Source organism: Chiloscyllium plagiosum, unplaced genomic scaffold (genome assembly GCF_037043375.1).
Source record: "Chiloscyllium plagiosum isolate Xiang-an unplaced genomic scaffold, Cpla_swu_hap1 HiC_scaffold_2, whole genome shotgun sequence".
Classification (NCBI taxonomy): Eukaryota; Metazoa; Chordata; class Chondrichthyes; order Orectolobiformes; family Hemiscylliidae; genus Chiloscyllium; species Chiloscyllium plagiosum.
In genome coordinates, this window is record NW_028270140.1 from 80,241,524 (window position 1) to 80,260,011 (window position 18,488).

At 39.5% G+C, this 18,488-nt stretch overlaps 1 long non-coding RNA gene across 1 annotated transcript; it reads right to left on the minus strand.

The window, feature by feature from the left end:
- Nucleotides 1–16,271: 16,271 nt before the first annotated feature.
- Nucleotides 16,272–17,861, minus strand: LOC148151925 (uncharacterized). The gene is made up of 3 exons (XR_015759122.1): nt 17,819–17,861; nt 16,492–16,741; nt 16,272–16,392 (listed from the first exon to the last, which is right to left on the minus strand). It is a non-coding gene; the product is annotated as an uncharacterized LOC148151925 (long non-coding RNA).
- Nucleotides 17,862–18,488: the final 627 nt, after the last annotated feature.

The window sequence follows — 18,488 nt, forward strand, 5'->3', positions numbered from 1 at the left end:
ACTTTTACGATAAATTCTGTGTCCTATGATCTTATACTCCACAATCACCTGATGAAGGAGCAGCGGTCCAAAAGCTAGTGCTTCCAAATATACCTGTTGGAGTATAACCCTGTATCCTGATAGGTGTAGCATAATCTCACAATGTCAGTTAAAGCTTTCATGTCCTAACTGTCTTATATAAGAGGTTGAATGCTAAAACAAGCAAGCAAGCACAGGGGTAATGAATGGATGAGGCATCAGAATTTTGGATAAAAACTTACAAATGTTCGGAGTCTCCAGTAGATCAATGTGCCATGTTTAGTGTGTCAGTGAAAAGAGCTAACATACTTTCCACTTTTGCACGTGAGTTCACTTCTCATCTTCAGCCTACACTTCAGGTGAACAGCAATGCTCAAAAGAGGTTCTCCCTGCCAATGCATTGTCACTTAGTCACCAGATTGAGAGAGTTGTGGCCCTAATAGCTCCTGCAACCATTCTCCAATACATCAGAGGTCTTCCAGTTCAATATTTTTAATCTCTATTGTCTGCCTGTTTGTAAATACAGATTTAATAGTTTTCTTGCATTTTTATTCAGCTGTCAGGGCAAGTATTATATATTGTAAAACTGATTGACAAAATGTCAAGTAAGCAAATGAATAAATTTCCAATCTCACTGTCTCGCTAAGCTATCTGAACAACAGGGGGTGCAAGTTAAAGCTAATTTAATGTGAACCAAATCCATTTTGCATAAGATGGTATTAGTGATGTCACCATTACAATCACTCTGATGTTTAAAACCATAACATCACATGACAGAGGTCGCAAATTGGCTTCATGGGTTAACCAGTGTCTTGTGGTGCAGTGGTAGTGTCCCCACCATGGGCCAGGAGGCCCAGGTTCAAGTCACACCTGTTCCAAAGGTAATAACATTCCTGAACAGGTTGAATAGACAATATGTTTTCAATCAGAGTCAGGTAGATGTGCAAAATTACCGTCTAAAAGGTAAAGGAGTTTTTTGGGATTAGGTAATGGCATTCAAATAAAAACAATTTGTATTTATAATTCTGAAGCAGTTCTTGTCAAAATAAAGCAAGACCTATAACATTCAGGTTTCAGCTGATAACTATCAACTAACATTCACACCAGCCAAAAGTGAGGACTGCAGGTGCTGGAGATTAGAGTTGAGAGTGGGGTGCTGGATATGCACAGCAGGTCAGGCAACATCTGAGGAGCAGGAGAATCGACATTTCATGCAAAAGTCCTTCATCAGATGAAGATCTTCAACAAAGGAGAATTTAATCACCACCCCTTTTCATTCAATGCCATTACCATTACTCTATCCTCCAAAATCAGCAACCTGGTGGTTAGCATTGGCCAGAAACAGAACTGGACCAGACATGTAAATACAGTGGCTACAAGACATGCTCCAAGGATGAAAATTGTGCTGTGAGTAACTCACCTCCTGACTCATCAACGTTGTGCACCATCTGCAAGGGACAAGTCAGGAATGTCAAGGAATACTCCCACTTACCTGGATGAGTGCAGCTCCAACAATGCTTAAGGACCTCAACACTATTCAGGACAAAGCAGTCAACTTGACTAAGATTCCATCTCATACCTTCAAATGTCACTCCCTCCACCACCAATGTACAGAAACAATAGTGCGTACAATATACCAGATGCAAACAACAGCAACACACCAAGGCGCCTGAGACAGCACGTTCCAGACTCTCAACCTCTACCATTTAGAAGGATAAGGACAGCAGGTACATGGGAACATACCATCTGCAAGTCCTCCTCCAAGCCACTCACCATCTTAAGTTTGAACTATGTCATTGTTCCTTCACTGTCACTGGATCAAAATCCTGAACCTCCCTGCCCAATAGCACTGCAAGTGCCCTATATCCCCAGGACTGCTGCAGTTCAAGAAAACAGTGCATCTCCATCTTCTCAAGTCAACAACACTCTTCAGAGTGTTAATTAAAAAGGTACCAGATGAGCAGGTGCAGGAGATCAGTAAGGAATGTGAGTACACCCACATCCCATGAATTAATGAAAAAAATCACCTTTTACATTGAAAAATGTCCCAAGGAACAAAAAAAAAGTTGGACAGTTAGCCAAAGAAACAGAGAAAAAAGGGGATCAAAAGCTTGGTGAAAAAAAAATTTAAGGAGTATAACAAGTGATGAAACAATAAGATTTTAAAATAAAATTTCAGCTCATAGGACATAAGAAGCTCATGTGGTAAAAGAGAAGGAGAATCTGCGTGTAAGAGACCATAGTCAGGAGAATAGTGTATGGAAGAACTTTATTGCATGACTCTATGAGATTACAAAGGAGGGAAAGAATAAGGCATGATCAAATTGTTTCTTTTAATATAAATTTTTACATTTTATTCAAGGCGAATCTAGGTCAGTAAGGATAGATTGTACTTTGAGAAAACTGGAGGTAACAAAGCCAAGTTTTTTTAGATTAGATTAGATTAGATTAGATTCCCTACAGTGCAGAAACAGGCCCTTTGGCCCAACAAGTCCACACCAACCCTCTGAAGAGTAACCCACCCAGACCCATTCCCTGCTAATGCACCTATCACTATGGGCAATTTAGCATGGCCAATTCACCTGACCTGCACACCTTTGGACGATGAGAGGAAACTGGAGCATCCTGAGGAAACACATGCAGACAGTCACCCAAGGCTGAAATTGAACCCGGGTCTCTGGCACTGCAAGGCAGCGGTGCTAACCATCATGCCTTAGGAGCCATCATGCCTTAGGAGGGTTTCTGGCTTCATATGGAGGGGCAGGTCAGGCTGAACCTGATACTTTGTAGAGATGGAAGGTTATGGGATATACATGACCAGAAACCCATCACAGTGTGTCAAGGTTATGAACAGTCTGGCTCCATCTGAGACAGTGACAAGGCAGTCAAGTCGAGTTGGTGAGAAATGGATTTAAGAGTCTAATGATGGGGATTGCTGATTGTTGGAAAAACCCATCTGGTTCACAAATATCATTTAGGGAAGGAAACTGCCATCCTTACCTACTTTGGCCTACATGTGACTCCAGACCCACGGTAATGTGGTTGACTCTAGGCCAAATAGGGATGGGCAATAAATGCTAGCGAGCAATCAATGCCCTCATCCCATGAATGATTAAAGAATAAAGTGTTCAGAGTTAACGAAGAAGCCAAAAATGATGACTTCAACCTTCCAGCGTTTAGCTGAAGCAAGTCACAGTTCTGAACAAGCAAACTAATAGCCACAAAAAACAGAAATTGTTGCTAATGCTCAGAACTCTTAGGGAGGCCAGCAGACCCGAAACGTTAACTCTGATTTCTTCCACTGAGGCTAACTGAGCTTTTCCAGCAATTTCTGTTCTTGTTTCTAATTTACAGCATCCACAGTTCTTTTGGCTTTTGTTAAGCAAATTAATAGGCTTCGGAAAGGTTGAAAGGCGGAATAATTATTTCTGGAAATATGAGACTATAAACAACATAGTATGGGAGTATCAAGTGAACCACATGTAGTATTTATATTCCTCAGTGGCTTTCCTGAGAAATGCCTGATGTCTGACTGAGCTATACAAACAAGGTCTGATCTTGCCTGCAGTGTGTCAGGTTATTTCAGCCCAGACTGTAGTACAGCACTTTATTTGGCTTCAGTGCAGCATGATCTAGGGAGGAAACAACAATAAGTCAGGATAACAATCTGTGCTCATCATAGGCCAAGACCTTCTGCTGAAAAAGATCATGTAATGGCATGGATATAATTGAGTCTTGCTGTGATGCTCCCTATGTTGCCCATATAACTGCAAACAGCAGCACCTTCAGAAGAGCACAAACTACAGTGGGAAAAAAAAATCTGGTAACATAATTAGCTTAATTAAATATTCATTTACAACACCGAAAATGGACTTTCATAACAAAAATAATGAAATGAAATCTGAAGAATATTTTGCACTAGTAATCCTTGCAGAAACTTACAAGCTAGAATTTATGAGTTAGATAATTTACAGGCTAAAAGCATACAACAACAACTTACATTTATATGGCAACTGAAACATATATTGCAACAAGACATTCCAAAGTATCTCACAGGAGAATTAAATGAAACACTGTTAGACAGTGAACAAAAGGTAGGTTAAATATAAACAAGGAAAGCATTTGCATGGCATTCTTCTGTCCAACATTTTAACAGAGATGCTAAAGGTTTCATTTCAGGTAAATTAACAACTCCATCAAATTGCTGACAGAAAAATGTCTTAGTAACATTTTCTGCTATTATTTCAATTGCAACTTTGAGCCTTAGATAGTCAATAGATTTACCTACTCATCTCTCACTTTGTTGTGCATCTTATTTAAGTATTAACATTCATTTAGGGAATCTCTCACTATTACTCACGTGTTAGGTACAAAATCGTAGTGAAAGTTTGATAATTAATTTCCCTCAACTGGGAAGAGAATTGCATACCAGGGATCCTAAGGACACTGAGCGTCATGAAGTCATACAACACAGAAGCAGACCCTTCGGTCCAACCAGTTCATGCTGAACATAGTCCAAAACTAGACCCACCTGCCTGCTCCGGGCCCATAGCCCTCCAAACCTTCCCTATTCATGTACTTATCCAAATGTCTTTTAAACATTGTAATAATGCCCATATCCACCACTTCCTCAGGAAGTTCATTGCACACGCGAACCACCCTCTGTGTAAAATATTTGTCTCTTACGTCTTTTATAAATCTCTCTTCTCTCACGTTAAAAATGTGCCCTCAGTCTTGAAATATCCCCCTCCTAGGAAAAAGACAACTACCATTAACTCTATCTATACCCATCATGATTTTATTAACTTCTGTAAGGTCACCTCTCAACCTCTTACATTTCAGTGAGAAAAGTCCTAGACTATCCAGCCTTTCATTGTAACTCAAACCTTCCTTACCAGCCATCTTCCTGGTAAATCTCTTTTGAACCCTCTCCAGCTTAATAATATCCTTCCTATAACTGGGTGACCAGAACTGGACACAGTATTCCAGAAGATGTTTAAGATGGGAGACAACTTGAATTTTGGTAATGCCCTGCTATGTGTAGCAGGAAAGATCTTTGCAAGAATCCTCCTCAGTCTCTTCCTCTTCCGGCCGTGTATTTTTTCCAAATGTGACAATTTATCTTCATGTGACAAATCCAAGCTGCAGCACCAAGTTGACAATGCTCCCCAACGGAACCACCACAAACCTTAACTCAATGATAAATCCAAAACCAAAATCAGTGTTAAATGGGTGATGTTGTCAATATGACTGTGAATCGACGATGTTGTGAATTGCAACCTTTCAGGCACCCATATTTCTGCAATTAGACATGCACATGGCAGATGTCAATATTGATAACAGGGAGAAGGTCACTAAAAAGACCAATGAATCGTGGACCCTCTCAGCCCATTACCTTCCAATGCAGTAAAGGCAACAGATGCCATCCCAGCATGGGCATTGTGAGGCAGGCAACAATTCTTTACACACTGTCGACCACAATGGCACGAACCATCATCTTTTTATGAAAGCAAATACCGTGAATACTGTAGGGTCATATCAGATTTGAAACATGAACTTTGTTTCTCTCTTCACAGATGCTACAGACCCACTGAGTTTCTCCAGCATTCTATTTCACCATTTTCTGCAGTACCACATATTTAGAATCATAGAATCCCTACAGTATGGAAGCAGGCCACTCAGCCCGTTGAGTGCACACTTCCCCTCTGAAGACAATCCCACCCAGCCCCACCCTATCCCTGTAATCTTGCATATCCCATGGCTAATCCACTTAACCTGTACATCCCTGAACACTATGGGCAATTTAACGTGGCCAATCCACCCAACCTGCACATGTTTGTCCTGTGGGAGGAAACCCAGAAGAAACCCACCCAGACACAGGGAGAATGTGCAAACTCCACATAGGCAGTCACCCAAGGATGGAATTGAACCTGGATCCCTGGTGCTCTGAGGCTGCAGAGCTAACCATTAAACCACCGTGCCGCAGTGAACTGGCATCGTGCTGAGGAGCTGTTTTCATCCTCTCAACCTAGGAGCTTGGTTTTAGCACTCCTACGATTACCGTTGATGTGATCAGCTAACCCAAAACAGGATGGAGATCAAACTGTGCAACTGACTGGCCTGTGAGGTTTAGTAACCTACTAAATAAACTTCCTAAGCCGCGGGGAGCTTTCAGTCAGACTTTAAAAGTTCTGCATTCCTTTCTCAATTCTACAAGTGCTGCTTCAACAAATAATTTCAGTGACCCGACACCAGCAGTTCCAAACATTAACCAGCAATCATTTCAGTGCAGGTCAAAAGTGTGGATTAATATGTTTCCTTGGCTGCTTTGTTTAATTGGAATGCAATCCACTAACATCATTTGATAAAGTTCAGCTTTTTCTCCTCGTCATTGTATCTTTCAGTGAAAGAAAACACGGCGAATGCTAAAATGTCAGTTTTAATGGGCTGTAAATTAGAAGTCACGACATCAATTTCCCACATTTAGTGCTTCCTCTGAATCTTTCAGTCGACTTCAAATGTCAGGGATTTTTAAAAGAAACAAAACACACCCTCTGGCAATCAGAGAGATACAGTTGGGGACTTCAAATATGAAAGCCCTTTTTTTTAGTAATACGGCTTGCAACATTAGTCCCTGCTGCATTAGTCCGCTGCTGTGAAACCCCACACTGCTGGAAACCTTGGTGTGATTCCTACTCAGAGAAAGGAGATGAATGCCTTTACTTCCAGTGGCTGCCACCAGTCAGATGTTGAATTAATTCTGTCTAAATTCTTTCAGAGTCAGTCCAGTTCTCAATTCACGACACAAAACTCTCCCATTCTGAGGCAGCAATGAAAACATTTTCACCCACCAGATCACTCAAAGGTTAGCATGAGTCACGTTCTTATTGCACAAATATAAAACAGACTGTCGAACAAATTGTGACCTGTTTCTTTGAAATAGACATCAGCAGCTCCCGTGATAGTTTTTTGTGTGAATCCACTCGTTAACTGTGAGACTCAGAAGAGACCAGAATATTGATTGGACTAATTACAGCGACGGTAGTGATTAAAAATAAACACGATCCAGGAAAAGGAGAGAAACGTCAACCAAATTTTCAATTTCTACGTGTTTGTTTGGGAAGTGCATTTGATTGGATAAAGACTGAATCAAATAGGGACTAAAAAAGCTCACGCGATTGAAAAGCGAACACCCACGAAGTGTCATTTAATGAGGTAGTCGAAGTCTGTCAGGATCCTGGGATCTAGCTTTCTGCAAAATAACTTTTTGAAATAGTAGGGGGGAAAGGGTTTTAAAAAATTGAGGAAAATGGGCATTTACAATTGATATCCAATTGATTTTGAATTTGACAAGCAATGTCAGCCCCTGACCCAGGCTGATTGTATGGCATGCAATAGTATCGTATTCGCATTGTGATTCACAATGTCCTGTTATCGTACTGAATTGGAGGATTTTATTAAGTGTGAAACTGAAGTGCAGATTTTCCGCAGATTGCTTGTGGCACTTTTAGAATGAATGTAGTTAATTTGTTATACTATATTCAAATTCACTGGTTCATTTTACATATAAAATAAAACTTTCATCTCAACATGTTAACTACAAATAGTAAATCCTCCTCATCTGCGCGATTCAGTTACATACTGCATCAACTTGCTTAGTCATCGGAAAAGACCAGGACAGTTGAATGTTGCTCTTGTGAATGTCAATTCTATAAAGACTCTGATCATTGAGGTACAATCGTCTTCCCTGAAGATAACAAAAAGGAAGTGACAACTGTAGAAGTTATCAGGGATATTGCGTTAACTAAGATAGCAAGAAACGAGATGCTAACAAAATGAGTCGGTGTCTCAAAAAGAGAGGGAAGAGCTTGCAGATATAAAAGTTCAAATAAAAAAGAAACAACGTCAGAGATCGAGCAGATCTAATTCCATCTCTAGTAAGGGCAAAGGAAGAAAACAATAAACAGGACAGTTTAATGTCTGTGCTGGCAAAACATTAGATTATGAACTATGTAAATGTCTGGAAATGGGGAATACAATAAAACATATTCAGCTTAAAATTATAAAAGTGGTCATTCTTAGCTAACATGATTAAATCATTTTAAGAAGTCACTGAAAGTGTGGGCCAGCCAATGCAATGGATGGAATAGTCATGGATTTTCAAAGGGTCTTTGACACAGTGCCTAGTATGAGACTCATGTCAATAGTCAGTATGTTTGATGTCAGTGTTCAGGTAACCAGACTGAAAGATGGGTACAAGACAGAAAACAAACAGTAGATGTTAAGATTCTCAAAGTAGCAGAAATTACAAAGTGGCGGCATACAAGGATCCATCCTGGACCCACCCTAGTTCTTTACGGATATAAATGATTGAGACTCTGGAATTTCAGGTGTAATGATAAACTGTCAGATGAAGTCCTGGTCAGTGGTGGGGAGGGTGAGGCAGGAGGAAAGCATGGTGTGGATGAGTGGACTAGTAATATGAAGAGATGCATCAAAATAGGAGAAAACACACAGGCTTGCAGACTGGAAAATAAATAACAAAAGAAATTTGTGTGATTTGTTCATATCACATTTCTTATCCTTGGTTGACAAAAAAAAATTACGTTGGTAGAGCAAATAATATAATTGGGAATATACATGCATAAATCTGTACAAAGTCAGAAGTTACATGACACCAAGTTATAGTTGTTTGACTTCTGCCCAGTCCAACACTGGCACCTCTGCATCATAAATCTCTACACGTAACAATGTAATGTTGATAAGGCCATAACAATGCAATCCAAGTACTGGGCTTGTTATCCAAGAGATTTAAAAATATTAAAACAGAGTGGTAAAATTAAATAATCCAGAACATTAGTTAGGCCACAGAGAGCATACTGTAGAAGGATGGGAAGATGGGGCAAGATGGGAAGAATCATCTGAGTGTGAGGAGACATGTAGAGTATCAAGATTAGATTATACCAGTTGAACCAAATGGCCTGCCCAAATCAGACTTTGCCATGAAAAAAAGAGATATGCAATTGAAGCTTTTAAATCTTGCACTCATCAAGACAGAAGCAAGAATATTCACTAAGGATCCTTAGAGAGCAGTTACCAAACCCGTGACCATTATCACCACAAAGGACTGGGCAGAAAATACACAGAGTTCAATCTTTACAGAAATTGATTCAGTGTCGTATTTGGGAACATTCACAGAGGGTTTCTCTTTATAGGCAACAGCTTCTCAAACTCACCAAATTACCTGCACACAATGCCACAGTGTTGCCTTGCTCATCGTATTCTGCCACACGACACAGACAGAATGTTGTCAAGATCAGAGTGGTGCTGGAAAAGCACAGCAGGTCAGGCAGCACCCGAGGAGCAGGAAAATGGACATTTCGGGCAAAAGTCCTTCATCAGGAATGACAGAATGTTGGCCAATAATGGGACCTCCTAGGATATTTTAGCACTGGCAACATTTTTAAAGCCCATTCATACATCCATTTGAGCACTGGCAGTCTGCAACATTGTTGTACGATTAATATGATTAGTCCCAGATATGCTGGACAAACATTAGGTGACACTCAGCTTCACTGATGCAGGCCTGAAGGTCCTGCTGTACAGGAAGGGGGGGTGCATGCCATCACTGTCCATGGAATGTGCCCTGAGAGGTTGATGTAGGGAGGATCAAGCAGTGAGCTGGGATGGGCAGTGAACTAATAATGCTCTGACTCTCATGTCAGAGGGAATTGTCACCACTGAGTGTGTAATCAGTGGGTGGGAGAATGGGAAACTGCACATCAATGAATCAAAATGACATAATAATGAGGACCTGCAGGTACCTGCAAATATGCCTCTCAACATTCACCCATAAGATCTCATCTTGCCATTCAACACTTGCTTGGAAAACAGAGCTTTTCATCTTGACAGTAAGGAGCTCTTCAGCACTGATCTCATGTGATTCTCCAAACTTTCTCACCAATGGTCACGGTGTTTAGAAGCTAGGAAAATTGCACCCATAGGAATGCCACCACCTATGAGCTCCTCTCCAAGCCACTCTTTATCCTGACTTAGTAATATATTGCTGTTCCTTCAGTGCCACTGTGACAGAGTGCCAGAATCCCCTCTTTATTGGCAATACGGTTGCACCTACACCAAATGGACTGCACAATTTTGAGAAAGCAGCTCACCACTATGTTCTGAAGAGCAATGAGAGATGGGTAATAAGTGCAGCCCGGCCAGCAAAGCCCACATCCCCTGAAAATAAGCGAAAGCTTAATCCAACTTCAGAGGAAGCAATGGTTTATGCTGCAAGAGAAAGAGGTGCTGATTGGTTGCCAATTCAAATTTAATTGGACAAGTTGTTAATAATGCTAACTATTGTTCCTCATGCTCTTTTTTTCTATCTGTAGAGGATGGCTCCCTGAGGTTGAATATATGTAGCTTCTAGTAAACATAAGTGATCCACAATAGCAGCCCAACTCTTAATCTTAATTTTGTTGTTAGCTTAATTCTTGACATACTTGGGATTGTTCAGGAACTGTTGCCCGATCACAGAATCGCACCTCAAGTTAGATATTATGTTCTGTGTCTGCAAGCATAAGCTGGTTGAGTACAGTCAATACCCTGCGTATAGCGAACAACCAAAGGAACGTGTTGTTTAAAGTGATCCTCCATTTGTGAGGACATTGCACTGGTACTGAAATTCATGTGCCACTGACATACAGGCTAGGCAGAACATATTTTTGGCTTGCCTGCAGCGACCTGTTAGCAGAAAATATTACTTGTGGTGTTTCTTCAAAATAGCAAATAAAATGATTAACTTCACCTATTGCTCAAAAGAGAGTAGCCAGTGCACTGTACTGAGTTGACTGATTCTAGTTGGAACAATAGTTCAAAGATTGTTCAGTTAGAGTGGGAAATTTCAGGCAGGGATGGCACTCCCAACAACACTCCAACGACTCTTATGTCTGAATTGGGTAAGTGTAGGATTAGCCTACAAAGCTTCTCGTGGTCCATTGTATGGCTCACAAAAGAAAAATTATCAGTTCCGTAAACCCCTTCCTCTGTAACAATGTGCAGCTGTGAATGTACATTGCTGTTCATCACTGCACGTGGTACCAAAGTGCTTTGCAGCCAATAAGTGCTTTTAAAGTGTAGTGACTGATTTTATAAAGGCATGTTTAGCATTCAATTTTCAGATAGCAATATCCCACAATCAATAAATGAGATAAGTGATAAGTTGGGCTAATTTGGAGATATTGAGAAGGAGAATTCTTCTATGTTCCTCAGAAGTGCACTGTGGGATTTTTTTAATATCAACTTAAGTTGGCAACTTGGGGCCTTGATATAATCTCCCAGCAGAAAGACAGCACTTTCACAAGGCATCACTCTATCAATACTGTAGTACAGCGTCAGATTAGATTATGGCTCAAACTTTTGAGTATTTCTTGAATTGTTTTTATAAATTCAAGTTGGGAGTGTTAGTACCGGAACCCTATGTGAAACTGGGGGTAAGTTTAAAATGTTTACATACTAATATATATTTATCTATATTTAGTGTGTTTTTGGTATATAATCAAAATTTGGAGAGGTTAAGCACAATAAATTGTCATGTCTTGTCAGGAAGCAGGCAGAAGCAAGCTTTTGTTTACTTTTTGTTAAATGCTTGGTCTGGCATCAATGCAATATGTTGTCAGCAATAATATTTGTCTAGCATAACTGGAAACCTATCTTAGCTTTACAAAAAAGATGCAGGTAACCCATACTGACGAAGACAATGAAAATATACTGTAGTCTGTTTTCAATGCAAAGCCGCCCCATGGCCGTCAGCTAAAGCTGTCTAACTGTTCATGCTCACAGTATTGCTGAGCAAAATTTACCAGCAACACTTAAACACTTTCTGTAGTCAAATGTCAATGAGGCTGCAGCACAACTTTCTAAGTTATGTTTAGCAGAGTACCAAATGAGCCAAGTGACAGATCTCAACATCTGTTTTACAAAACAGCACTTTTTTTGTGAGTTAAACTGTCAAGACAACCATTTCTCTATTTTCCTGAGCAAACACAGAATTCCTTGTCCAAACATCAGAACACTCTTTGTAAAATACATTGAATGCATTGATTATAACTGAGTATTATTCTGTGAGTCAGAAGAAAAAGAATCAAAATTGCTTTAAATCAGATCTTGAACATTGCTGGCTGTTGTCACGTAATGCTAGGACTTTAGGTCAATTTGTCGATAATGGCAGTCAAAAAGCGAAACACATCATATCTCAAAGCTTACAGTGCAGCTTAACCCCCATGGTGAAGCAATTCCTTTCAATGCATTATTCACAGTTAACTATTGTGATCTTTTCTTACTGTTTCCTATTCTTTTGGTCAAAGTATTTTGTTGTCATGACATCGTTTCCCCACAGGAAATGTTGGTAAATTTATTTTGCTCTGCTTCTCATGTGAAGCTTGCCCCATAGCTCCTCAAAAAGCAATGGGACTGTTGCATGGCATTAATGCTCTTCAGTTTCATTATTCATCTCAAATTCTTGACAGCCAGAAAATTTCATCGGAACCGGAGTGGTCCTAAAAATTGTAGGTGCCATGATATAGTAACAGTGGCAAACCCTGAAATTTCTCAAGAGCTCCATTGTGAACCCAGTGTAGTTCTGGTAGGTGTTACAGAACAGGCCAGACCTCCTCAAAATACTTTAAGAAGGTAGCTTAGACCATAACCTTTCCTTATTTTAAAGGCAGATGTGAAGTGGATGTTCCAGGGGGGTATGCAACTTGTCAAACCACTTAGCTTTAAGCAAAACAGGATTTATATAAACATTACAGTTAAAACACAAACAAAAGAAAGCAGAATTTAGCATTACTTAACTATTGGATAACTTAACTGACCCAATATAGTAACTATTATCAATTAACTGTTCCAATATAATAATACCCCCATAAACACACCCCTTGGCAAAAAGGTAAATTCAAACAGATTCTTACAGGCAGGAGGGAACAATGTCCAGAGAGAGATTTCAGAAGAAAGTCAAAGGAATTCTTTACTGAAGCTTGCAACTCCTCTGGACTCGTACATCTTGTAACTGCTACAGCTATAAGCCAACTAGAAGAAACCTGAACTGGGAGAAATAGGCTACTCTTCTTCCATTGTTAAACTAGATTCTTCGGCACCTCTGCCTTTAGGACCTCTCTTCAAAAAAATCAAGGACAAAATAACCTTTTTAAAAGTGACAGCATTGTCACATAGAAGACTGCAAGATTCCCAGAGAAATACTGGACATTAATTTATGACAGGTTTCCTGCACCTGTTGGTGTTGCCTTAATGTATTCTAAGTGACGGAATCTCTGTTCACCCCCTATTAGAGGCCACCAGGGACATTGACTTCATTACCCGGGTGTTCCCAACCCTCAAGACCCAGTAATATCCAGCTTAGTCATGACAGACAATATGCTGAATAAATGGAGACAATCCAGCCTTCAGCAAGGTTCTTACTGGGAGCATTTATGTCATCCATTTGTTCTGAAACCCCAATTATCAGGGTTGGATGGGAAATGGGAGTAAAAATAGAGGCTGTTTGTATCAGATAAGCTCCAAAGGTATGCCTAAAGTGGCACATACACTCTCCTGGCCAATGCTAATAAAACATCTTTTCATTTAACTGCCCAGGATAGGCCCCTGGGTGTGAATATGAGGGAGAGGAGTATGCAATCAGGATTACAGCTTTGGAAATTCAGGGTTACATTGGTTAAAGATAGAATGGACTATATCATTGGCAGAAAGGAATTACAACATCATTGACGTTGAAGTTGAGGGAGTAAAACAGTAAATAGAGCAGGATAACATCACTGATTATGAAAGTTGCCACTTTGGCTTCCTCACATTCTGATTGCCCATTTATGATTTGGATTATATAATTTTATACTGTGACCACTGAAAAATGTGAGAGCTTGATGAGTTTCCAGGCAAACATCGAGAACACCTTACAAAGCAGTGTCCTTCAAAAAAGTCTTTCTATTTAGTTTAGTTTTAGATTTATGAAATTATTCTTTTTGATTTGAAATTGGTCCTTTTAAACTGTTAACCACCTTCAGGCAAACCAAAAGTTTTGTTAGAAAAAGTGAATTTAAATTTAAAAGATTGCATTAATAAATGTAGCAAAATCTGGCGAAGCCATTTCTCTCTGCTCCTTTAATGCACTCTTTAAAATGCATCTCTTTGACTAAGATTTTGGCTACCTGCCCCTCGTACCATTTAGGTGGCTCATTGCCAATTTTTCTTTAATTATGTTCCTTTAAGCCTCTTGGGTCATTTCACTACATTAAAGGCACTTTAAATGCAAGTTATTGTTTATTCCATGTCTATTGTTTTAGCATTGATAGGTAGACAGATGAATAGAGAGGATTAATACTGCTTAATCCTTTTTTATAATTGAAGGTTGAAAACCTTTTTCAGGGAAGGTGAGTAATGTAGTAGCATTTCACCACTGGGATTTGGGCTTGATTCCAGCTGAGGTTGTTGAGATGAAAGTCTCTCTCTGTTAGTTCTGAAGATCTTTCAGGAAGTGAGGTTTTGCCAAACTCTTTGACCTGTATTTATAGACATGTCTCCTGGGATTACCTGATGGTGATAATATGCCCAGAAAGGAGGCAAATATATTTTCAAGTGTTAATTACTTTGATAAGAATAAAATTTGTTCCAAAATTATACTAATTTTTAAATCCTTTTCCTCCTTTTTGGAGTATTGAGGATTTCAAGCATTATATTTTGTAGCTTTCAAACATAATTGCCCTTGCCATAATAATAACCAAACTAGTTAATAGTATTCAGCCATAGAATACTTACATATTTTATTATGAGCTTGGTTGGAAGGAGTCAGTGGTCTTGCTACTCTCAAGAAAGCCTCCATATTCCACAATTCCGAGAAATCAATGAACCTAATCTTTAGTTAAATGTTCAGGAATGTTAGGTTATTGCCGTCTAGAAACCTCTCTAGAATGGTGCTGCAACCACAAATGATAAAGTAAAATACTGCAGATGCCAGAAACTGAAAATAACGAAGTGGAAAATGCTGTAAAATTCAGAAGTTATGTCACCAATTTGGATTTAGAACACAAATTTGTATTTACATCATTCCAGTCCTGTCAACACCTTTTGCTTAAATAACACTTGACATATAAAAAAAGCACAAGTCAATATATCAAGTAGCTGAGTCACTTACAGAAAACCACAGGCTTCTAATTTGTGTCGCAGGATATATTGCAAATTAAACTTTAAGCTGCTACACTTGAGCAAATTTGATCAAGTTTCCAACATAAGCTGAAGAGCTACCATGCAGAAACAAGCCATTCTGTTTTGCAGAAGGATGAACAAGACATTATCTCTTACAGCCATCTTAATACTGTTTGCTGGCTGCAGATAATGACACATATTCATGCTGGTGCCGCTGGCATCAATATTCCACACTGCGATTCCCTTATTAACAACAGTGAGATGCCTAATAGCAAGCAGTCTGTGATAAGAGAAAACTGCATTCACAATGATCTGTCACATATAAAACATTGGCCCAAGATGTTCATTAGGTCCCTGCCTTTCCATAGATTTGCCAATTGGCTTCAGGAGTGGACATACCACTTGCTCCTTCGAATGATATTTGTGAGACAGCCTAGAGGGTGAGAGAAAAACCTTCCCATATTCAAATTTTTAACCTTTCCAGCTAGCTTGAATCCCTGAGGACAAAAATTAGGATAAGGTGGGCCAAGTAGGCCTACCTGAATTGTCCGGGCAATTCCTGTAAAAATCCCATCACTATTGACAAAGAGGCAATGCTATTACAGGTTCTTTGACTAAGGTCAATGACATGGATCATTTTTTCATCCCTAGTCTCAAAAATATCTGTTGTTAAAAATTGGGCTAGTGACAAACTTAACTGTGTGTAAATCTTTTTGTCCATTACATTAATGAGCAAAGTGTGGATTAAACTAGTCTGTTGGAAGCTATCAAAACAGGACAATGCTTTTTTTGTTACATGAATTAAACTATCATTCAAAACACAGATAGATCAACAGCCAAATTAGTTTACAGGTTTGTTGTTATTTTCAATCATATTGAAGATATATTTGAATTTGTTAGGATGGCAGACTTTAAATTCTTTAGATTTAGATTCACTTAATATTGTCACTTGTACCTAGGTGCAGAGAAAAGTGGAGAAAGTGAGGTCTGCAGATGCTGGAGATCAAAGTTGAAACTTTATTGCTGGAACAGCACAGCAGGTCAGGCAGCATCCAGGGAACAGGAGATTCGACGTTTCAGGCACAGGCCCTTCTTCAGGAATGGTGGATAATTCTTCAGAGAAAAGTGGATAATGTCGCCACATTCTGGCATTATCTTGGATTAAATAATAAATTATTTCATAAATTGTAAAATTGGCAAAATACTGAATAAACTAATATTAAATTGATATTACTAAAACTGAAATAGCTTCACCTTTCCCCCTTTGTAGCCTTCACCCTGTCTGCTCCTCCAGCTGCTGCCATCTGACATCATCCCAGGGGTCCTGGCAATGTGCTGCTTCTCTACTGCCACTGACACCCTCACCTCTGTGTCCGCCTCCTCCGAGCTGGAGTCGGTCACACTGCTCTGGTCCTACACCTCCTCTGACGCTGGACTTTGCCCAACAGGTCCTGGCTCCGAATGAACCGACAGGGTCCTGGCTTGGAGTCGACCGAAAGACTTGCTGAACAGCATAACATGCACAAGTATTCGTTAAATATTTGACCTTAAGACCGTAAGACATAGGAGCATAAATTAGGCCAGTCAGCCCGTTAAGTCTACTCCACCATTCAATCATGGCCAATAAATTTCTCAACCCCATTCTCCCGCTTTCTCCCTGTAATCTTGATAATCAAGAACCCAGCTATCTTAATCTTAAATATACTCCATGACTTGGCCTCCAAACCCTTCTGTGACACTGAGTTCCATAGCTTCAATACTTTCTGGCTGAAGAACTTTCTCCTTATCCCCATTCTAAAAAGTCTTCCCTTTACTGTAAGGCTTTGCCCCCTCAGGTCCTAGTCCGTCCTACCAGTTGGATAGTTTGGATAGCTTCCTCAATAAAGTCAAGTTCACAGGTAAGCAGGTGATCACTTCAAGCCAGACAAAGTGATTTCAGCTGATCCTTAAATTACTATTGTCACCTCACATGACCAAATATAAAGAGAAGCACCGTAAATTCTAATGTAGACGTGTGTAAGACAAAATCTAATGCTATGGAATTTTCACCCTTGGCTGTATGGGCTCAAATAGGAAATGTTGTCTCTTTATGTGTATCCTGCTGTTCTTGTTAAAAGTTGAATGCTGACTGATTTAATTTTAAGTACAGCTTTCATATCTGCAAAAATGGAAGATCAGTGCTCCAACTTGGCATTGTCATTTAAAGTTAAGGGTGTAATGTATTAGGCGATATCTCTATGGATCTCTTTCTGGCTAACTAGTACAACTCAATACAGAAAGGAAAGACATTTAAAAATATAAGAACAAGGCTAAGAGTCTTCTCCGGCCAGCTGCCTCCCAACAATTAACACCACAGAGTTTTCTAAAACCAAATTGCAAATAATATAAAAAACACATTATTTAAATATAATAGCTACAGGTTTTTCACTAAATTGCACAAGTTGCAAGTTGGTGCAAGAATAAAAACAGGGGGAGGGATTGATAGAGGGGGGTGGTATAAGCCAAGGTCTCAGAACCGAGTCAAACATCCTTCCTCAGAAATCCTATATGTAACATTAATTTATTAACCTCCGATACCCACCTTGCTAAAGTTTTGTCCTTGTTCGAACTGGTGCTGATTTAATATACTTCACTGACTGATTGAGATGGATCTCTTCTGCTGGCTGAACAACGTCAGGCAGTGGAAAAGAAAACACTGAGATGTTTGGCTTGCAAAATATAAAAAAGAATCCTCTTAGTTTCAGATTATATCAACTTCCAATGTTTGGAGTCACTCAGCACTTCAGTGTGGTTCAGATTTGTTGCCTTTTTATGTGAAACCTGAAATCAGATACATCACTGCCTGAATGCTGCCAGCTGTGTTCTTTTGGAAGAATGAATCACACAGTGAAGAGCCTTAATTCACAAAAGAATACTCAGGGTTTCACATTGTTATTAGATATATAGTAGTTCATAGGAAATGATGGGTACAGCTGAAATTTGTTATTTCTTTTCTTTCACAGCAGAGTGAAGCAGATGGAGAATTCCTTTGGGAATCGGAAGGAAAAGAAGAGGAAAGATCTGAGGTTCTGTATAACCACAACTGTGCATCTCTTGTTTCCTCGAGTATTTTGGCACAGTCATTCACTGTAGCAATAAGCACCATATGGTAGTACTCAACGCAAGAAATACAATCACTCCTACGAAATACATTACAAAATTCCACACACTGTAAACTGGTGATAGCTGTAGTCTGAAAATTTGTAAAGCTT